Genomic DNA, 21,206 nt, shown 5'->3' with positions numbered 1-21,206 from the left:
CGTCAGAGGTTTTTGTTTTCCTTTAAAAGCATTTCTTTTTTGCCTTTAAAAAATAAAAGCCTCTGACAATCATGCAACTCAGCTGGGATCATCAGAGCCTTTTAAAAGCATTTTTTTACAACCTCTTTGGCTGAAGAAGCTGTAGAAAAAAATGCTTTTAAAAGATTCTGACGATCCCAGCTGAGCCGCAGGATCGTCAGAGATTGTTTTTTTTTTCACTTTTAAAAGCATATTTTCAGCCGAAGAAAAAATGCTTTTAAAAGTTTTTTTAAAAAAACTCTGATGATCATGCAGCTCAGCTGGGCATGGGGGGGGCAGGGATTTTTGCTACTGGTTCTCCAAACCATTTGCCACCATCGCTATCGGATCGGGGCCAGCCAGGAGTGGGATCTGGAGGTTCTCCGAACTACACAGAATCTTAGCTGGAGGTTCTCCCGAACCCCTGCGAACCCCCAGCAGCTCACCCGTGGTCGATTAGAAGACTTCCAAGATTCCCTTCCAACCATATTATTCTATATTCTGTGTTTCCCCTGGACGGTTTGTGGACTGGGTCAAGGAGGACATCAAAAACTCAAATATTCAGTAGGTCAGAGGACTCTCTACCCACAGAGGCCTTCTTAATAACAAAATTACCTTTCGGCTATTTGTGTCGCTGTGATAACAGCTTTGGAACGCAGAGGGAGTCTTGTTTTGCTTGGGAATAGTTTTGTCGCTTAAATATGGCAACAATCTCATAAGGGAGGTGGGGATCTCTTTGCAAAGCTTGAAGGAAACTGGGGAGATGCTCGGGAGTAAGTTCAAGCCGCATCCTCATCGACGGGCTTCAGACTACAACTTCCATCGGCTCCGTCAGTTGTGGCCCCAGGACGCGGCTGAGGGATGTCATAGTAGTCCAACAAACTGTGAGGTTCCCAAGTTGAGATTAACTTGTGCCCACACCCATAATTCTATGTGCCCTGCGCATGTGCGGGTGACCCCCCCACAACCCCCCTTGCTCCTGGCACGTGATGGCCCGGTAGACCCGTTTTTTTCTCACACCTGGCTCCAGAGCCTTTCTAGGAGTCTGGGGAGGGCGAACACGGCCTTCCTCACCCACCCCCCGGAGGCCCTCCAGAGGCCAGAAACAGCACCTTTGCCAATCTTCTCGTGGGACCGAAAGGCCCATTTTATGCTGTCCCCAGCCTCCAGAGCCTCTCTAGGAGTCTGAGGAGGACGAAAACGAATCTGCAAATAACTTTTAACACAGGACAGTACTTCAGCGAAATAGTTCGGTTGAGATCAGCATATGTGGGACTGATTGGGGTAGACTGCAGGGGTGACACCGAAATATAATTTTAGCGCATTTTATCTAAATCTTAAATTATTGCATTTTATTCCAATTTCATTTGAGACTCTATTTTATTCCAATTTCATTTGAGACTGTATTTTATTCCAATTTCATTTGAGGCTGTATTTTATTCCAAATTCATTTCAAACTGTATTTTATCCAATCCTATTTTAAATTGCTTTGATTAAATTTTAGTAGCAATTTGTTTCTGGAACGCTGCACTTCAGAGGTGGGTTTCAGGAAGTTCGGACCAGTTCTGGAGAACCGGTAGCGGAAGTTTGGAGTAGTTTGGAGAACCGGTAGTAAAAATTCTGACTGGCCTGCCCACATCTATTCTCTGCCTCCCGAGTCCCAGCTGATCAGGAGGAAATGGGGATTTTGCAGTAACCTTCCCCTGGAGTGGGGTGGGAATGGAGATTTTGCAGTATCCTTCCCCTGCCATGCCTACCAAGCCATGCCCACCAAGCCACACCCCCAGATCCGGTAATAAAAAATTTTGAAACCCACCATTGCTACACTTTGACATGGCCCAAGGGCTGATCAATAAAATGAATGAATGAATGAACTGAACAAGATCCAATCTGACAATGAGAACAATTAACCAGTGGAACTACTTGCCTCCAGAAGTTGTGAATGCTCCAACACTCAAAGTTTTTAAGATGTTGGACAACCATTTGTCTGAAGTGGTGTAGGGTTTCCTGCCTAAGCAGGGGGTTGGACTAGAACAGGGGTCTCCAACGTTGGCAACTTTAAGCCTGCAGGACTTCAACTCCCAGAATTCCCCAGCCAGTTGGCTGGGGAATTCTGGGTGTTGAAGTCCTCCAGGCTTAAAGTTGCCAACGTTGGAGACCCCTGGACTAGAAGACCTCCAAGGTCCTTTCCAACTCTGTTTATTCTATTCTGTTCTGTTCTTTTCTGTTCTGTTCTGTTCTGTTCTATTCTATTCTCTCTAACTTGATCAGAAGGTCTTCTCCCATAATCTGGTACCTTCCTAGTGGGTTGGGCTGCCAATCTAAACCCTGGCTGGGGATTATGGGGGCTAAACCCAACCCCTTTGGTGGAGGTCAGTTTGGGGAAGGTTGATCTTTGACCTGCTGGTGGGACTTTGTCGTTTCAGATCCTCTCGGGATAACCAGCGGTGCGAGTTTCTGTTCTCTTTTGTGTAATTTTTAACCAGAATGGAATGCAGAAAATCTGGTTTGAAGGTGGTAGAGTTTTAACTCGGGGTAGTAGACGTGGAAAACTGGCAGTGAAGGAAGACAGACCGCCTTACGGGAAGACACTTGTGTGTGACAGAGAGAGAGAGAGAGTGTACGTGCACACGTGTGCTCACACACAGCTGGGAATTGTGTGCATTTTATCAGTGAAAGTTTTATGTTCCTGTTCCCATTCACCTTTTCTTTCCTCCCAGCCTTCAGATTGTTCATTACAAATTGCTCGGTTTTTCCCTCCCGAAAAAATAAAATAAACTTATTGAGATGTTTTGGCCTGAGCGTAGATTTATTTGGAAATCCACTAGTGACCTTGTCTTTATTCACGATTCCTGATCAAGGTTTCTTTTTCCCCTCCTGGTCCAACCTGTCTCGACTTCAGAACCGACCCAACGGCGAGAAATAAGAGATCCCCATTTTGCGCCCAAGGTTTACGTGGGAATAAGTTGAACCATCCTTTCACCCAGCTTTATGGTTGCCTCGCCCTGCAGCCTTCGACTCAAAGTCCTTGCTCTGTTTGTGTTACCTGCCTGCAAGGTTGCGTTGCTTTTGTTGCCTTAGATCCTGTGCGCTCCCTGTGTTTGCATGAAGGGTGGGAACAAGAGGCTGGTGAGCGTCTTGTAAAACATTTACAAAAACCAGCCAGCCATAGATTTGAAGGGCATTCCACTGCCAAGCTGGCTTGGGTGGGGGAGGAGAAACAGCGAACGTACGTGAGCAGACGAAGGCCAGCTACTTTAGCAGGTACGTTTGTAATAATTTGCTTTTTTTTTTTCTTTTTCCCTTCTTTTTGAGAGTCGGGGATGGAAGGGTGTCGTTGGCCCGGCCAGAATTGGAAATAAAAGCAATTATCACCTCTTTTTTTCTGAAAAAACGTGGAGGGAATTTGATTTACAGAAGTCCACCGTGGGTCTACGGTTGTGATTTTTTAAAATATACCTTTTTGGTTGTTGTTGTTGTTGTTGTTGTTGTTTGTCGCCTGAATGAAGTTTGCGGCTGAATTCAGTCCCAGCTTTCTGCTAGGTAATCCGTCGGTCTGGCAGAAGTGTTCAAATCTGCAGATTCTGGGAACGTTTTAACATGGGGGGGGGGATTTAATTGAATCGAACCTCCAAATGATAGCAAGAAAAGTTTTTATTTTTCTTGGAGGATGTTTTGCTCGTAATCGGAGACTACATCATATGCCGTAAGGTATAGATTAGGCAGCTTGCATAACGTCTCTTGCCGTATATATATTATTATTATTATTATTTTTAAAATTTTGAGATCCCTAACCTAGCCATTACATCTGACGAAGGCAGAACTCTTGGTTTGAAACTTGCCCTCACTGGTTCTGTTGCCAGTTTGTGTTGCTGTTTTGTAAATGCACTACTAATCAAACAGAGGGTTATTTTTCTATTCATGAATTTTCTTGGGTGTTTTTTCTCTCTGTGTGTGTCTCTTTCTTGCTGGTACAGTAGATTATAGAAACATTTTGGGCAAAAGTTCAGAATTTCTATTGCCTGGGAAAAGTGTTTGCTGCGATAGTTTCATAACCACAATTGATCTATTGAGCAGTGCGTTGTCCTTTGTTATTATTTTTTTTCTCTTTTCTTTTCTTTTCGCGATTTCAAAATTATCAGATTGTTTAGAACCGGTAGCACCCAGATTGAAATAATACAAGTTTTTTTTTTAAAAAAATGACGTTTTTCCATAACCCTGTAATCTTAAAGAATAGGATTAAACCGTTATCAAAAAAGGAGGCTCTGGTTTGAAGGCATTTCCATCTGAAATTTTGACACATTTCAGTTTGTTCAGCTGCGTTTCTGCCTGTTTTGAGAATTTCAGTACGGAAAAAGGAGAGGAACGTGCGAAGGAGTCCGACTTAACACATTTACAAATCGTTCGCCCGGGGTTTGGAAATGCATAACTGAAAACCACAATGATACGGTTTTGCAAAGTGGCAATCAGAAGAATTAAAGTGGGTTTAGGAGAGAAATCGCACGATGGGGTCTTAGAAGTGTTTTAAAAGGGAAACCTTTGTTTGAGTAGACTCTTGGCTAAGGCTGTGCCGCTGGCTTGGCATCAAAGTAAAAATTATTTGATGGTGGCTTCTTTTTGCTCACCACCCCTGTCTCCCATCCAAATACTCACCAAGTCTGACTCTGCTTAGCTTTTTCAAGTTCAACCACAACTGTCTATACTTTACATTAACCCCACTGGCAGTAAATAGGATTGTATCTAACACGACTTATTTCCCAGTTAAAGTGTTTAAGGTTGCAAACTAAGTTTGTTGTATTGTGTTATTTCTTTGGAAGTACAGGCTGTTTTTTTTTCTAACCGAGTTTGTGGGCCTTCTGAGTTTGTTTATTGGCGATCTAGCAAATTGCTTCTAAAGATCAGCCTACAACGGCCTAAAAAATGTTTTTTTTAAAAAAAAAATCCCATTATTAACATAAAAATGTAAAATAAAAATGCTAACTTTAGTTAACTGCAAAGGGAGCCAGCTCTACATTTTGCTTACAGTCCAGTTTCTGGTTAAAAGGCTGCAGGGGAATTTGAGTGTCTTTGGTTAATACTTCTCTTTGACCTTGAAGGTCATTGAATATTTTCAGACAGACAAAAAAACACACCTAGTTCCTTAACAGAGAGGCAGAATAAAATACCACTAGTCCTCTACTTACAACGGTTCGTTTAGTGACGGTTAAAGTTAGAACGGCACCGCAAAAGTGACTTATGACCTTTTTTTTTCCACACTTACAACCGTCGTAACAACCCCATGGATCAAAATTTGGACGCTTGGCAACTGACTCATATTTGTGACGGTTGCAGTGTCCCGGGGTCATGCGTTCTCCCTTTGTGACCTTCGGACGAGTCAAGTCAAGGGAAAAGCCAGATCCACTTAACAACCTTGTTACCAACTTATTAACTGCAGGGGATTCATTTAACAACGAATGTGATGAGAAAGGTCGTACATTGGACAAAGTTAGCTTAAACGTCTCACTTAGCAACAGAACTGTCGGACTCAAACGTGGTCACAAGTCGAGGACTACCTGTACAAAAACGAACATTCATTGCTCGTTAGCAAAATCGATGCCCTTCCGATTTCTATTTTAAAGAGCTTGCGTTTTTAAGGTGCTGGAATTTCAGTAGCTGCAAATCAGGTGTGCTTGACATGATCGAATGTCAAGATTAAAAAAAAAAAGGAAGTTTAGCCATTATTTTTTTATTCTTTTACAAGGTTTAAGCCAGTAACTGAAAAATGGCAGAGCTCTCTATAGTAACTGGAGAACAGTTAAGCTCCGATTGTATAGTAATATCATAGAAGATCGTGGTCTTATTTTTGGAGATATTATGGAAAGACTCCTAGCACTTCGGGAAAGGCTGAAAGATGGAAGGAAAGAGAAGAGATAGCTAGCAGCAAAGAAGCTGGTTTTTCAAAGGTGCTTTTTCAAAAGGCTACGAGACTTTGTTTTTCCTTGAAGTCGTTTTGCTTCTCATTCAAGAAGCTTCTTCAGTTCTGACTTGAAAAAGCACCTTTGGGACAACCATGATCTGGATGATGGAGAATCTCGATAGGCATAAAGAAGATGGACGTAATGACAGCGATACGATAGCACCGTTGAAAACCTGAAGGTCCAGACTGGGACAGATCATCTTGAAGAAGGTCCATCTGATGTAAAAAAGATGCTGAGACTCTAGAAAGAGTGCAGAGAAGAGCAACAAAGATGATTAGGGGACTGGAGGCTAAAACATATGAAGAACGGTTGCAGGAACTGGGTATGTCTAGTTTAATAAAAAGAAGGACCAGGGGAGACATGATAGCAGTGTTCCAATATCTCAGGGGTTGTCACAAAGAAGAGGGAGTCAAGCTATTCTCCAAAGCACCTGAAGGCAGGACAAGAAGCAATGGGTGGAAACTAATCAAGGAGAGAAGCAACTTAGAATTAAGGAGAAATTTCCTGACAGTTAGAACAATTAATCACTGGAACAACTTGCCTGAAGAAGTTGCGAATGCTCCAACACTGGAAATTTGTAAGAAAATGTTGGATAACCATTTGTCTGAGATGGTGTAGGGTTTCCTGCCTGGGCAGGGGGTTGGACTAGAAGGCCTCCAAGGTCCCTTCCAACTCTGTTGTTGTTACAGTATTTGTTATTTGAGTGGTTACTAAAAATAACACCAACTGGATGACCCATAACCGTCTTCCCTAGTCATACTTTTTCGTTCAGGGCAGAATTTTGTGGAAGAGCTGCTGTTTATTTTTTTAAGATAACAAAATCTGAAATCGGTCCATCTGAGGTGGAGGAGAAAAGCCATTCTGGAAGATGGAATGGGATAACTCGCCATGGCCAACTCACCATTGGCAAACTCACTGCGGGGCAATTTATCAATTCGATTTCGTTATCTAAAATAAATTTTAAAATATTTTACTTTTTATCGTTCACATTTCATTCTGTCCCTCCTTTGGAATCCTTTCTTTAATGATCCTGTTCGGCCATGTCTTTGATATTAGCATAACTCTTATCCTGCAGTAAGTTGTCCCATGATGAGTTGGCCATGGCAAGTTGGCCATGATGAGTTGACCATGGTGAGTTGGCCATGACAAGTTGACCATGACAAATTGGCAGGGATAAGTTGGCCATGGCGAGTTGACCATGGTGAATTGGCCATGACAAGTTGACCATGACAAATTGGCAGTGATAAGTTGGCCGTGGCGAGTTGACCATGTTGAGTTGGCCATGACAAGTTGACCATGACAAATTGGCCATGATAAGTTGGCCGTGGTGAGTTGACCATGTTGAGTTGGCCATGACAAGTTGACCATGACAAATTGGCCGTGATAAGTTGGCCATGGTGAGTTGACCATGTTGAGTTGGCCATGACAAGTTGACCATGACAAATTGGCAGTGATAAGTTGGCCATGGTGAGTTGACCATGGTGAGTTGGCCATGACAAGTTGACCATGACAAATTGGCCATGATAAGTTGGCCATGGCGAGTTGACCATGGTGAGTTGGCCATGATGAGTTGGCCATGACAAGTTGGCCAAGTTGGCCATAATAAATTGGGCATGACAAATTGACCTTGGCGAGATGACCATAGTGAATTGGCTGTTACAAATTGGACATAATGAGTTGGCTGTAGCGAGTTGGCCATGACAAGCTGGCTGTGGCGAGTTGACCATGGTGAGTTGGCCATGACAAGTTGACCATGGTGAGTTGGCCATGACAAGTTGACCATGGTGAGTTGGCCATGACAAGTTGACCATGGTGAGTTGGCCATGGCAAGTTGACCATGGTGAGTTGGCCATGGCAAGTTGACCATGGTGTTGGCCATGGCAAGTTGACCATGGTGAGTTGGCCATGACAAGTTGACCATGGTGAGTTGGCCATGACAAGTTGACCATGGTGAGTTGGCCATGGCAAGTTGACCATGGTGTTGGCCATGGCAAGTTGACCATGGTGAGTTGGCCATGACAAGTTGACCATGGTGAGTTGGCCATGGCAAGTTGACCATGGTGAGTTGGCCATGACAAGTTGACCATGGTGAGTTGGCCATGGCAAGTTGACCATGGTGAGTTGGCCATGGCAAGTTGACCATGGTGTTGGCCATGACGTTGACCATGGTGAGTTGGCCATGACAAGTTGACCATGGTGAGTTGGCCATGACAAGTTGACCATGGTGAGTTCACCATGGCAAATTGGCCTTGGCAAGTTGGCCATAGCGAGCTGGCCAAGGTGGCCATAACAAAGTGGACTTGACAAATGGCCTTGGCGAGATGACCATGGCGAGTTGGCTGCGACAAATTGGCCATGACAGGTTGACCATGGCAAGTTGGCCATGACAAGCTGGCTGTGGCGAGTTGACCATGGTGAGTTGGCCATGACAAGTTGACCATGGCGAGTTGACCATGATAGGTTGACCATGGCAAGTTGACCATGGTGAGTTGACCATGGCAAATTGGCCTTGGCAAGTTGGCCATAGCGAGCTGGCCATGATGAATTGACCATGGTGAGTTAGCCATGAGAAGTTGGCCGTGGCAAGTTAACCGTGGCAAGTTGGCCATGGCAAGTTGGCTAACGGAATAGGAAAACTGAGGATGTCTAGAAGTGAGGGGGAACATCTTGGCCCCTGTTGTGACGTTATGAGTGGAGTAACGATTACCCCATTGCTATTTGTCTAGGGCAAACTTGTTTACCGAGTTCTAGTCCGTTACTCCCGTGAAGCCTCCCAAAGCAACATTTCTTTGGAGGGAGCCTCTGAAGTGAAGAATCTTCTTTCGGGAGACTAATCCAGACGGTGTGGGAATGTGGTTGGGTTTCTTTAAGCGGAAGCCAGCTTCGTTTGAGTGATTTCATGTATAAGTATGTCCACAAAAACGACAACGCGCAAACGTGCGTTAGCTTACTACTAACAGGAAGTTCTGGGCTCCTCAATGGTGAGGCTTGTATTCCTGGGTCAAGGGAGGAGCTGCCAGAAAGTTGCGATGGAAAGCTTGAACGTTGAAAAACTCTTATCATCAAGACCTGAAGTTTAACGCCACTTAAGGCAACAAAAGTCCAGAGTCACCTAATTACACAATTAAACTAGGGTGCCCTCCGCCTATCTCCCCTGTTTGTTTAAAGCCAGAATCAACAATGGAGATCCAGGCTATTCCTCCCCCCACCCCCCATGGCTGAAGGCCGTATTGGTATACAGATCGTAGGCCTCAGTTTACGACCGCAAAATTTAGGCTACGAAGGGAAACATTTGCGAAGTCGTCACTGAATGAGTCAAACACCGACGTTTAATCGAATCTGGCTTCCCCGTTGACTTTGCTTGTCAGAAGGTCTCAAAGGGGGAGGGCATGATTTTCCCCCACCCCACCCCTCCCTCTGGGGACACTGCGACCGTCATAAATATGAGTCACTTGCCAAGCAATTGAATTTTGATCAGGTGACCAAAAGGGATGCTCCAATGGTCGTATGTGTGAAAAAGGATCGTAACTTTGTGGTGTTGTAACTTTGGGTCGCTAAGAGTTGAAAGGGACCTTGGAGATCATCTAGTCCAACCCCCTGCTCACGCAGGAGATCTGTACTAGGGATTCGAACCGCTGAACTGCCGACCTTTCTGATCGACAACTTCAGTGTCTTAGCCACTGAGCCACCTACTCAGGCTGTTGTAAGTCGAGGACTACCGGTACAGTTCATTTAGTGACCATTTGAGTTACCGCAGCACAGGAATATGTGGCTATTTTTCACACTTAAAACTGTTGCACTATCCCCATGATCCTGTGATAAAATTTGGATGGTTGACAAATGATTCATACTTATGACGGTTGCAGTGTCCCGGGGTCATGTGATCAACTTTTGCAACTTCTGAACCATGGGGGGAAGCGAGATTCACTTAACAACCATGTTTGTAATTTATCAATAGCGATTCACTTAATGCCCGGGGGCAAGAAAGGTGGAAAAAAGGGCCAAAACTCACTTAATGAATGCTCTGCTTAGCGACGTATCTTTTGGGCTCAGTTATGGTCGTAAGTCAAGGACTCCCTGTAATTTAGGTGCTTGCAGGAACTCTTGTTTCCTTCACGAAGGTTGGTGTCCTTTGCTTCCAGATTTGAAATGCCTCATTCTCACCTTCTTCTATACCAGGAAGAGAAAGATTCAAATAATCTTTCAAATAAATAATCAAATAATTAATGGGCCTCTGGTGGCTCAGACTGCTAAGACAGTCTGTTATTAACACAGCTGCTTGCAATTACTGCAGGTTCAAGTCCCACCAGGCCCAAGGTCGACTCAGCCTTCCATCCTTTATAAGGTAGGTAAAATGAGGACCCAGATTGTTGGGGGGGCAATAAGTTGACTTTGTATATAATATACAAATGGATGAAGACTATTGCTTAACATAGTGTAAGCCGCCCTGAGTCTTCGGAGAAGGGCCGGATATAAATGCAAATAAAATAAATAAAAAATAAAATAAATAAAATAAAAACAACTCTTAAGGGTTGTGAAATGTGGTTTTTGGGGAATGCGCCAGGGGTGAAATGCTCCCGGTTCGGACCGGATCACCCGATTCAGTAGTGATGGCAGCCGGTGGTTCGGAGAACCGGTAGCAAAAATCCCTGCCCATGCCCAGCTGAGCCGCATGATCATCAGAGGTGTTTTTTTTTTACTTTTGAAAGCATTTTTTCTTTGGCCGAAAAAATGCTTTTAAAAGTAAAAAAAAAAAAAAGCCCACCCAGTCACATTACCCCCCACCACCAAGCCACGTCCACAGAACCGGTAGTAACAAATTTTACATTTCGCCACTGGATTTCTGCCTAAACAGGGGGTTGGACTAGAAGACCTTCAAGGTCCCTTCCAATTCGGTTCTTCTTAATAATAATAACAACAACAACAACAACAGAGTTGGAAGGGACCTTGGAGGCCTTCTAGTCCAACCCCTTGCCAAGGCAGGAAACCCTACACCATTTCAGACAAATGGTTATCCAATATTTTCTTTAAAATTTCCAGTGTTGGAGCATTCACAACTTCTGCAGGCAAGTTGTTCCACTGATTAATTGTTCTAACTGTCAGGAAATTTCTCCTTAGTTCTAAGTTGCTTCTCTCCTTGATTAGTTTCCACCCATTGCTTCTTGTTCTACCCTCAGGTGCTTTGGAGAATAGTTTGACTCCCCTCTTCTTTGTGGCAACTCCTGAGATATTGGAACACTGCTATCATGTCTCCCCTGGTCCTTCTTTTCATTAAACTAGACATACCGAGTTCCTGCAACCGTTCTTCGTATGTTTTAGCCTCCAGTCCCCTAATCATCTTTGTTGCTCTTCTCTGCACTCTTTCTAGAGTCTCAGCATCTTTTTTATTATTATGGCGACCAAAACTGAATGCAACATTCCAAGTGTGGCCTTACCAAGGCATGATAAAGTGGTATTAACACTTCACGTGATCTTGATTCTATCCTCTGTTTATGCAGCCCAGAATTGTGTTGGCTTTTTTGGCAGCTGCTGCACACTGCTGGCTCATATCTAAATGGTTGTCCACTAGGACTCCAAGATCCCTCTCACAGTTACTACTATTGAGCAAAGTGCCACATATCCGGTACTGGTGCATTTTGTTTTTTTGGCCTAAATGTAGAACCTTACTTTTTTCACTGTTGAATTTCATTTTGTTAGATAGCGCCCAATGTTCAAGTCTGTCAAGATCTTTCTGTATCTTGAGCCTATCTTTTAATCTCTTATTCATATTCTAGGAGTCAGGTAGACCAGTGGAGAAAAAAGTGTGAACAGCAGTAAGGGCAAAGAGCATGAGAAATAAAAAAAACCACAAATATTGTTGAACAAGCTGTGGAATATATTGACACACAATGGCGGCAGACTCGGACAATGAGGAAGTTGGGTAGGAACTTGGGGCAGTTCTGGAGTTTGGGGAAGGCTCTAATGGATGGTCTGCATCGGACGCAGAAATAGAACCAGGGCCGTCTGACATTTCCCAGCCACTGGAGAGGCAGCTGCCTTTAGAGGCTGAGATGACTGAGGAGGAAGAACGGCTGGGGCCTGTTCCAGATGCATGTATGCGCAGAGCAGTTAGGAGAGGAGAACAACGGAGGACAAGGAGTCGACTCGGGAAGCAAAGCACACGAGGACGCTGAATGGCCCCTCCCTGGCTGGGAAATAAATAGAAGGAGAGGGGGAGTGGTTGTCGTAGGAGACAACCGTTCGTATTTCTGAAGATTTTGCTCATTGTGTTTCGTGCCATAAAGACTGATTGCCAGAATTAAATTTGCAGCTTTTGGCTGGGAGCTCAGGGCCTTGCAAGAAACTGATAAGGTCTGCTACGGTGGTTAATTCCTTGCAGGACTCTTGCTTGGACTTTTCGGTGGGTGAATGCTATTAATTCACAAGAGGTTCGTGTCAAGGAGTCGGTTTCTTGCTTCTACTAAGGCTGGGTCAGAAGATCCCAAACAAAAATAGGAGGAGCTGCTCTCTTCTCACTTCCTCGTAAGTCATTCTTTATAGGGGTTAAGTCAGGAATAGATTGGAGAAGTGAAAGGAGTGGCGTTTTTGTGTTTCACAAGTTATGAAAACGGTGCAGTTTCGAGCAATAGAAATTACACGATTAAACAAGTTGATGGCTGGAGAATTCTGGGAGTTGAAGTCCACATGTCTTCTAGATTGAGAAATACTCAATTTATGGGCAGGGTTGAATTACAAGACTAATATCGGAGATAAATATTAGAGATACCAGTAAATATTGGTTCAGGATCTGAACACAATACGTACAATTTAGCAACAAAACGCAGAAGGCGGAGACAAAAACCTTGCTGAAGCTCACAAAATTAATGTAAACTAGCAACGGATAGCGAGTTTCAAATCAGTCTGGGGTGTCACATCCTCGGCGGCAAAACAAGCCACATTCTTACCAGGGCCAAGCAACAAAACCAACAAGGTTAATGTTCTTCCCTTGAGTCCCAACCCATAATTATTGAGTCTGTCATCTGTATCTCCATAACTGTCTGGTTTGGTTCTGCAACCCAGTAAGACAGACACAGACTTCAGAGGATCATTAGAACGGCAGAAAAAACAATGGCTACCAACCTGCCTTCCATTGAGGACCTATATACTGCATGAGTCAAAAAGAGGGCTGTGAAAATATCTACAGACCCCTCGCATCCTGGACATAAACTGTTTCAATTCCTACCCTCAAAACGACGCTATAGAGCACTGCACACCAGAACAACTAGACATAAGAACAGTTTTTTCCCGAATGCCATCACTCTGCTAAACAAATAATTCCCTCAACACTGTCAAACTATTTACTGAATCTGCACTACTATTAATCTTCTCATCGTTCCCATCACCCATCTCCTCCCACTTGTGACTGTAACTTTGTTGCTTGTATCCTTAACGATTTATACTGATATTGTTTCCTGATTGCTTACTTGTAGCCTATGACTATCATTAAGTGTTGTATCATTAAGTGTTAAATTTGTGCCCTATGACTATCATTAAGTGTTGTAAGCGTTGTACCTTGAGGAAGGTATCTTTTCTTTTATGTACACTGAGAGCATATGCACCAAAGACAAATTCCTTGTGTGTCCAATCACACTTGGCCAATAAAAAATTCTATTCTATTCTAATATCCATAAGAGAGAAGTTTGTGGTCTTACTTAATTCAGTGACGCAGTCAAGATCAGATAACTCTTCGCCATTTGGCTATTGTAGAATCAACAAGGTGAATCGTTTGGTAAATTTTCAGCTGGCGCCGCGGGGTGACTTCACGACATTGAAGCTGGCACGCCAGTGGTCGCTACAGGTGTCTTGGCACTGATCTGCCCAGCTTTTCAAGAGCAGAGGTGCGCCGGCTTGTTCAGATCAAGTTATGTTCAGATTGGCCAGATAGATGTAGCAAACAGGGTTGAGACAGGTAGAATCAATGGAGGGGTGGGGAGGGGGAAACCTGGAATGAAAAGCAGGCGCATCTACTAGATAATAAATGAACCAAATTCTTAATGGAAAGTAATACGTGTTTCTTTGGTGCCTAACTATATCCATGAATGTGACGTGGCCGTTGACGGCCGTTCTTCAAGTTGGTAGCTATTTATCTTTACTTGCTTCTAGGAATTGTGGGTGCTGGAGGCTTTTAAGAAGAGACTGGACAACCGTTGCTCTGAACTGGTATAGGGTTTCCTGCCTGAGCAGGGGGTTGGACTAGAAGACCTCCAAGGTCCCTTCCAACTCTGTAATTCTATTCCTACTCTACTCTTCTCTACTCTACTCTACTCTACTCTACTTTACTCTACTTTACTCTACTCTACTCCATGCATTCTTAATTCTACCATTGTTCTATTCTATTCTATTCTATTCTACTCTACTCTACTCTACTCTACTCTATTCTGTTCTTCCTAATTCTGTTCTACTCTACTCTACTCTACTATTTCTAATTCTGTTCTACTCTACTCTACTCTACTCTACTCTATTCTATGCATTCTTAATTCTACTATTGTTCCATTCTGTTCTGTTCTGTTCTACTCTACTCTATTCTATTCTTCCTAATTCTGTTCTACTCTATTCTACTCTACTATTTCTAATTCTGTTCTACTCTACTCTACTCTACTCTATTCCATTCCATTCCATGCATTCTTAATTCTACTATTGTTCTGTTCTGTTCTGTTCTGTTCTGTTCTGTTCTGTTCTGTTCTGTTCTACTCTACTCTACTCTACTCTACTCCAATCTACTCTACTCTACTCTACTCTACTCTAATCTACTCCATGCATTCTTAATTCTACCATTGTTCTATTCTATTCTATTCTATTCTATTCTATTCTATTCTATTCTACTCTACTCTACTCTACTCTACTCTACTCTACTCTACTCTACTCTATTCTTCCTAATTCTGTTCTACTGTACTCTACTCTACTATTTCTAATTTTTGTTCTACTCTACTCTATTCCATGCATTCTTAATTCTACTATTGTTCTGTTCTGTTCTGTTCTGTTCTGTTCTGTTCTGTTCTGTTCTACTCTACTCTACTCAACTCTACTCTACTCACTCTACTCTACTACTCTACTCCATGCATTCTTAATTCTACCATTGTTCTATTCTATTCTATTCTATTCTATTCTATTCTATTCTATTCTACTCTACTCTACTCTACTCTACTCTACTCTACTCTACTCTACTCTATTCTTCCTAATTCTGTTCTACTGTACTCTACTCTACTATTTCTAATTTTTGTTCTACTCTACTCTATTCCATGCATTCTTAATTCTACTATTGTTCTGTTCTGTTCTGTTCTGTTCTGTTCTGTTCTGTTCTGTTCTACTCTACTCTACTCAACTCTACTCTATTCTTTCTAATTTTGTTCTACTCTACTCTACTCTACTATTTCTAATTCTACTCTACTCTACCCTTTCTAATTCTATTCTATTCTATTCTATTCTATTCTATTCTACTCTACTCTACTCTACTCTACTCTACTCTACTCTACTCTACTCTACTCTACTCTATTCTACTGCACCATAGCTGGGCAGAAGAAAAAAGGCAGGTATTTTAGAGAAAAATTAAAGATGGCTCTTGCCTTTTAGAGTTGTAATGGTCTTTGTTCCATTTCAGGTATGATTTTTTTGGCTGCAAAGTAAAGGATAGCTAGGAGAAATGCCATTTGGATAATGGCATTTTTAGCTAAGAGGGAATTTTTCCATTGAAACAGTCCATGCCGTAGGATGAGTTAGGATTAAGTACATGATAAACGTCTGAAATAGTAAACACAGCTGATGTTTAAGTAGGGGGGAAAGCTGCTAGCTTTAGAACCCAAAATACATTTATTTATACTTATTAAAAATGGAAAATCCACCGCCCCCCCCCAGCAAGTAGTAAGTCAAGGACTACATGTGTAGTAGTCTGAGATTGTAAATGGTCAGAAGGAACATGGAAGCACTTTTTCTAACAAATGTTGTGAAAAGGCATCTGGTGAAGGAGTCTACATAAAAGTAAACCTCAACATACGATTAATTTTTTTAGTGACTGTTCAAAGTTTTTTTTTATTTCTTTTTGTCACAACAGTATACACAAACAATTGTCATAGATAAAACAACATGTCTTGAAGAAAATATATATATATATGAGTAAAAAATATGCATCAACTATATTAATTTGATATAATGAAAGGGAACAATAGGACAGGAACGGTAGGCACTTTTGTGCTCTTATGCACGCCCCTTACAGACCTCTTAGGAATGGGGTGAGGTCAATAGTAGACAGTTTTTGGTTGAAGATTTTGGGATTTTGAGTAGAGACTATGGAGTCAGGTAATGAGTTCCAAGCATTAACAACTCTGTTACAGAAGTCATATTTTCTGCAATCAAGTTTGAAGCGGTTGACATTTAGCTTGAATCTATTTTTTGCTCTTGTTATATTGCGATTGAAGCTGAAGTAGTCTTTTATAGGAAGGATATTGCAGTAGATGATTTTGTGTGTTAAAAACAGGTCATGTCGAAGTCGACGGAGTTGTAAATTTTCTAATCCCAGGATTTCAAGCCTGTTGGTATAAGGTATTTTGTTGTTTTCGGAGGAGTGAAGAACTCTTCTAGTGAAATATTTCTGGACTCGTTCTATTGTATTTATGTCAGAGATGTGGTATGGGTTCCAGACGGATGAGCTGTATTCAAGAATAGGTCTGGCAAATGTTTTGTATGCTCTAGTTAGTAGTGTAGAGTTTTTAGAAAAGAAGCTGCGTAAAATTAGGTTTACAACTCTTAGGGCCTTTTTTGCTATGTAGTGGCTTTGGCATTAAGGTCCTTAGATATGAGAACTCCAAGATCTTTGACAGGGTGGGGGTCGTCAGTTAGGTAATGTCCATCCAGTTTGTACTTGATGTTGGGGTTCTTTTTTCCAATATGTAAGACTGAGCATTTGCTGGTTGAGATTTGGAGTTGCCAAGTTTTAGACCAATCGGAAATTAACTCGAGATCTTCTTGAAGGGTAGAAGTATTATTAGTGGTATTAAATAGTTTGACATCAAATAGTTACAAAAGTTACAACAGACTCTGAAAAAGGGAGTTACCCTGGATTCAAAGCTGTGACATTCATCACCAAATCCACTCACGTGACAACATTTGGGCCGCTCAGCACCTGAACTGCATTTATATCTGTTTGCAGCATCCTTCTGTCCTGACCACTTTTTACAGTGGCCACCAAACTAAACTTTCAGATAGAAACTTTCAGATAGTAAGTCCATACAGAGAGTGGTGAGGACAGCGGAGAAGATTATAGGAAGCTGGCTTCCCATTAATCAGGATGCTGCTTATAAGCGCTCTATGCTTAGAGCTCGAAGCATTGTTAGAGACCCCACACACCCTCTTCATGGTCTGTTTTTGTTGTTCTCCTCTGGGAGGAGGTTTTGATGTATCTCTAACACAGTGGTTCTCAACCTTTATAGTGCTGCGACCCCTTTAATACAATTCCCCACAATGTGGCGACCCCTTTAATACAATTCCCCACGATGTGGCGACCCCAACCGTAAAATTATTTTCGTTTTGAATTTATCGCACCTGAAGCCATATTGGCTAGCGATCTGAACTGCTTGCGATTACCTTGAGGACAGAGGCATTAAAGCGGAGACTCCTCCCCTATTAAGTTTATGGTGCCTGATGCCAGATGAGGCTAGCGATTGGGAGTGATTGCAGCTGGCTTGAGAGGGAGACATCAGAGCAAAGATTTCTCTCTTTCTTAATTCATCGCGCCTGAAGCCAAATTCGGCTAGCGATTTGAAGAGCCTGCAGCTGGGTTGTGGAGTCAACCATTGGAGCGCGATTCTTCGACTCGCAAGTATACTTCCCATATTTCCGATGGTCTTAGGCGACCCCTGGCAAATCGTCATTCGACCCCCAACGGGGTCGCGACCCACAGGTTGAGAACCGCTGCTCTAACAGGACTAGTTTGAAATATAGATAGTCCTCAACTTACAATCACAATTGAGCCCCAAATTTATGTTGCTCAGTGAGAACTTTGTTAAGTGAGTTTTGCCCCGTTTTTATGACTTTTCCTGCCACGTTTCTTAAGTGAATCACTGCAGTTCTTACATGAGTAACACGGTTCTTAAATTAATCCGGGTTCCATCATTGACTATCTTTGTCGGAAGGTCTCAAAAGGGGATTGCATGACTCCGGGGCACTGCAACCGTCATAAACGTGAGTCAATTGTCAAGCATCCGAATGTAAACCATGGGGATGGTGCAACGGTCATAAGTGTGAAAACCATTCACAAGTCCCTTTTTTCAGTGCGGTTGTAACTTTGAATGGTCCCTAAGCGAACTGTTGTAAGTTGAAGACTTCCTCTATGTTGATGCAAAGGCAGGGGTGAAATCCAGCAGGTTCTGGAGAACTGGTAGCAGAAATTTTAAGCAGTTCGGAGAACCGGCAAATACCACCTCTGGCTGGCCCCAGACTGGGGAGGGAATGGAGATTTTGCAGTATCCTTCCCCCAGGAGTGGGGTGGGAATGGGGATTTTGCAGTATCCTTCCCCCAGGAGTGGGGTGGGAATGGGGATTTTGCAATATCCTTCCCCCAGGAGTGGGGTGGGAATGGGGATTTTGCAGTATCCTTCCCCCAGGAGTGGGGAGAGAATGGAGATTTTGCAATATCCTTCCCCCAGGAGTGGGGTGGGAATGGGGATTTTGCAGTATCCTTCCCCCAGGAGTGGGGTGGGAATGGGGATTTTGCAATATCCTTCCCCCAGGAGTGGGGAGGGAATGGGGATTTTGCAGTATCCTTCCCCCAGGAGTGGGGTGGGAATGGGGATTTTGCAATATCCTTCCCCCAGGAGTGGGGTGGGAATGGGGATTTTGCAATATCCTTCCCCCAGGAGTGGGGTGGGAATGGGGATTTTGCAGTATCCTTCCCCTGCCATGCCCACCAAGCCATGCACACGGAACCAGTATTAAAAAAATTTGGATTTCACCACTGTGCAAAGGTGAAAGTTATGTAAACCACGCCCCCAAGACTTCCAAAGTCCAAGTAATAATCTGAATTGTGGGCAACCCTTGAGCCTTTTTATGGTTGGGTGAAGAAGAAGGAGAAGAAGAAAGACTGAAACTGTTCTGATACACAAGGAGCTGCGAGCCAATTATGCAATCCTAAACTGCATGAACAGAGGGATACGATCAAGACCAAGGGAAGTACTAATACCACTCTATAAAGCCTTAGTAAGACCACACCTAGAGTACTGCATCCAGTTTTGGTCACCACACTATCAAAAAGATGTTAAGACTCTAGAAAAAGTGCAGAGAAGAGCAACCAGGATGATGAGGGGACTGGAGATTAAAACATATGATGAACGGTTGCAGGAACTGGGCCTGGCTAGTCTAGTGAAGAGAAGGACCAGGGGAGACAGGAGAGCATCTTCCAATATCGGGATTGATTGCATTTTAAAAGTTGGGCCAAATTTAATAAGTTTTTTAATGTATGTTTTTAGTATTGTATTTGTCTTTACTGTTTTTATTTTGGCTGTAAACCGCCCTGAGTCCTTCGGGAGAAGGGCGGTATACAAATTAAAATAATAATAATAATAATAATAATAATAATAATAATAATAATAATAATAATAATAATAATAATAATAATAATAATATTTGAGGGGCTGCCACAGAGAGGAGGAAGGGGGTCAAGCTATTCTCCAAAGCACCTGAAGACCAGACAAGGAATAATGGATGGAAACTGATCAAGGAGAAATTCAACCTGGAAATAAGGATAAATTTCCTGACAGTGAGAACCATCTCGCCCCTTCTGTTTAACATCTACATGAAGCCGCTGGGTGAGATCATCAGTGGTTTCGGTGTGAAGTACCAGCTGTATGCGGATGACACCCAGCTGTACTTTTCTACACCGGACCACCCCAACGAAGCTATCGAAGTGCTGTCCCGGTGTCTGGAGGCCGTACGGGTCTGGATGGGGAGAAACAGGCTCAAGCTCAATCCCGCCAAGACAGAGTGGCTGTGGATGCCGGCATCCCGGTACAGTCAGCTAAATCCGCGGCTGACCATCGGTGGCGAGTCAGTGGCCCCGATGGAGAGGGTTCGCAACTTAGGCGTCCTCCTGGATGAACGGCTGTCTCTAGAAGATCATTTGACGGCCGTCTCCAGGAGAGCGTTCTACCAGGTTCGCCTGGTACGCCAGTTGCGCCCCTTTCTGGACCGGGATGCCCTATGCACGGTCACTCACGCACTCGTGACGTCTCGCCTGGATTACTGCAATGCTCTCTACATGGGGCTCCTCTTGAAGGGCATCCGGAGGCTACAGTTAGTCCAGAATGCGGCTGGGCGGGTGATAGATGGAGCCCTCGTGGCTCCCGTATAACACCCATCCTGCGCAGACTGCACTGGCTACCTGTGGCCTTCCGGGTGCGCTTCAAGGTTTTGGTGACCACCTTTAAAGCGCTCCATGGCATTGGGCCGGGTTATTTACGGGACCGCCTACTGCTACCGAATACCTCTCACCGACCCGTGCGCTCTCATAGAGAGGGTCTCCTCAGGGTGCCGTCAGCGAGGCAATGTCGTCTGGCGACGCCCAGGGGAAGGGCCTTCTCTGTGGGGGCTCCCACCCTTTGGAACGAACTACCCCCCCGGACTCCGTCAGCTTCCGGACCTTCGGACCTTCCGCCGCGGGCTTAAAACATACTTATTTAATTGTGCAGGACTGAGCTAGATTTTAAATTTATGGATTTTAATTGGGTTTTATTTGTATGTTTTAATTAACGGGCTTTTTGAATAAGTTTTTTAATTGTTTTTATACTGTATTTATGTGTTTTTAAGTGCCTGTAAACCGCCCTGAGTCCTTCGGGAGATAGGGCGGTATATAAATATGATTAAATAAATAAATAAATAAATAATCAACCGATGGAACAGAAGTTGCCTTCGGAAGTTGTGGGAGCTTCATCCCTGGAAACTTTCAAGAAGAGACCGGACTGCCATCTGTCAAAAATGGCATAGGGTCTCCTGCTTGGGTGAGGGGGTTGGACTAGATGACCTACAAGGTCCCTTCCAACTCTCTATCTGCAACTCCTAGCCTTCCTCTTTTTTTCAAGGAAGAAACAGTGTTTTTCTCCAAAACTGAGCAGCAAAACAACACTGCTCTTCCAGAACGTCCAACCGGTAATCCCTTAATCGCTCGCTAGACCCCGCGGTTCAAAAGTCCCACCTCGGATTAGAGAC

General features: G+C 43.4%; 1 protein-coding gene across 7 annotated transcripts in view; it reads left to right on the top strand.

The window, feature by feature from the left end:
• RBM47 (RNA binding motif protein 47) overlaps positions 1-21,206 on the top strand; it is a 129,488-nt gene that overhangs the window by 56,876 nt on the left and 51,406 nt on the right. Inside the window, exon 1 of one of the 7 annotated variants that reach the window (XM_058193274.1) lies at positions 3,211-3,282. The exons of the other annotated variants lie outside the window; for them this stretch is intronic. The gene's annotated coding sequence lies outside the window, so the exon portion shown is untranslated. Of the gene's footprint in view, positions 1-3,210; positions 3,283-21,206 lie in introns of those variants that run through there. 7 annotated transcript variants of the gene reach the window in all.

This window comes from Ahaetulla prasina, chromosome 8, assembly GCF_028640845.1.
Source record: "Ahaetulla prasina isolate Xishuangbanna chromosome 8, ASM2864084v1, whole genome shotgun sequence".
Taxonomy (NCBI): Eukaryota; Metazoa; Chordata; class Lepidosauria; order Squamata; family Colubridae; genus Ahaetulla; species Ahaetulla prasina.
Note: the sequence above shows the minus strand (reverse complement) of the source record. Positions and strands in the feature narration are given on the sequence as shown.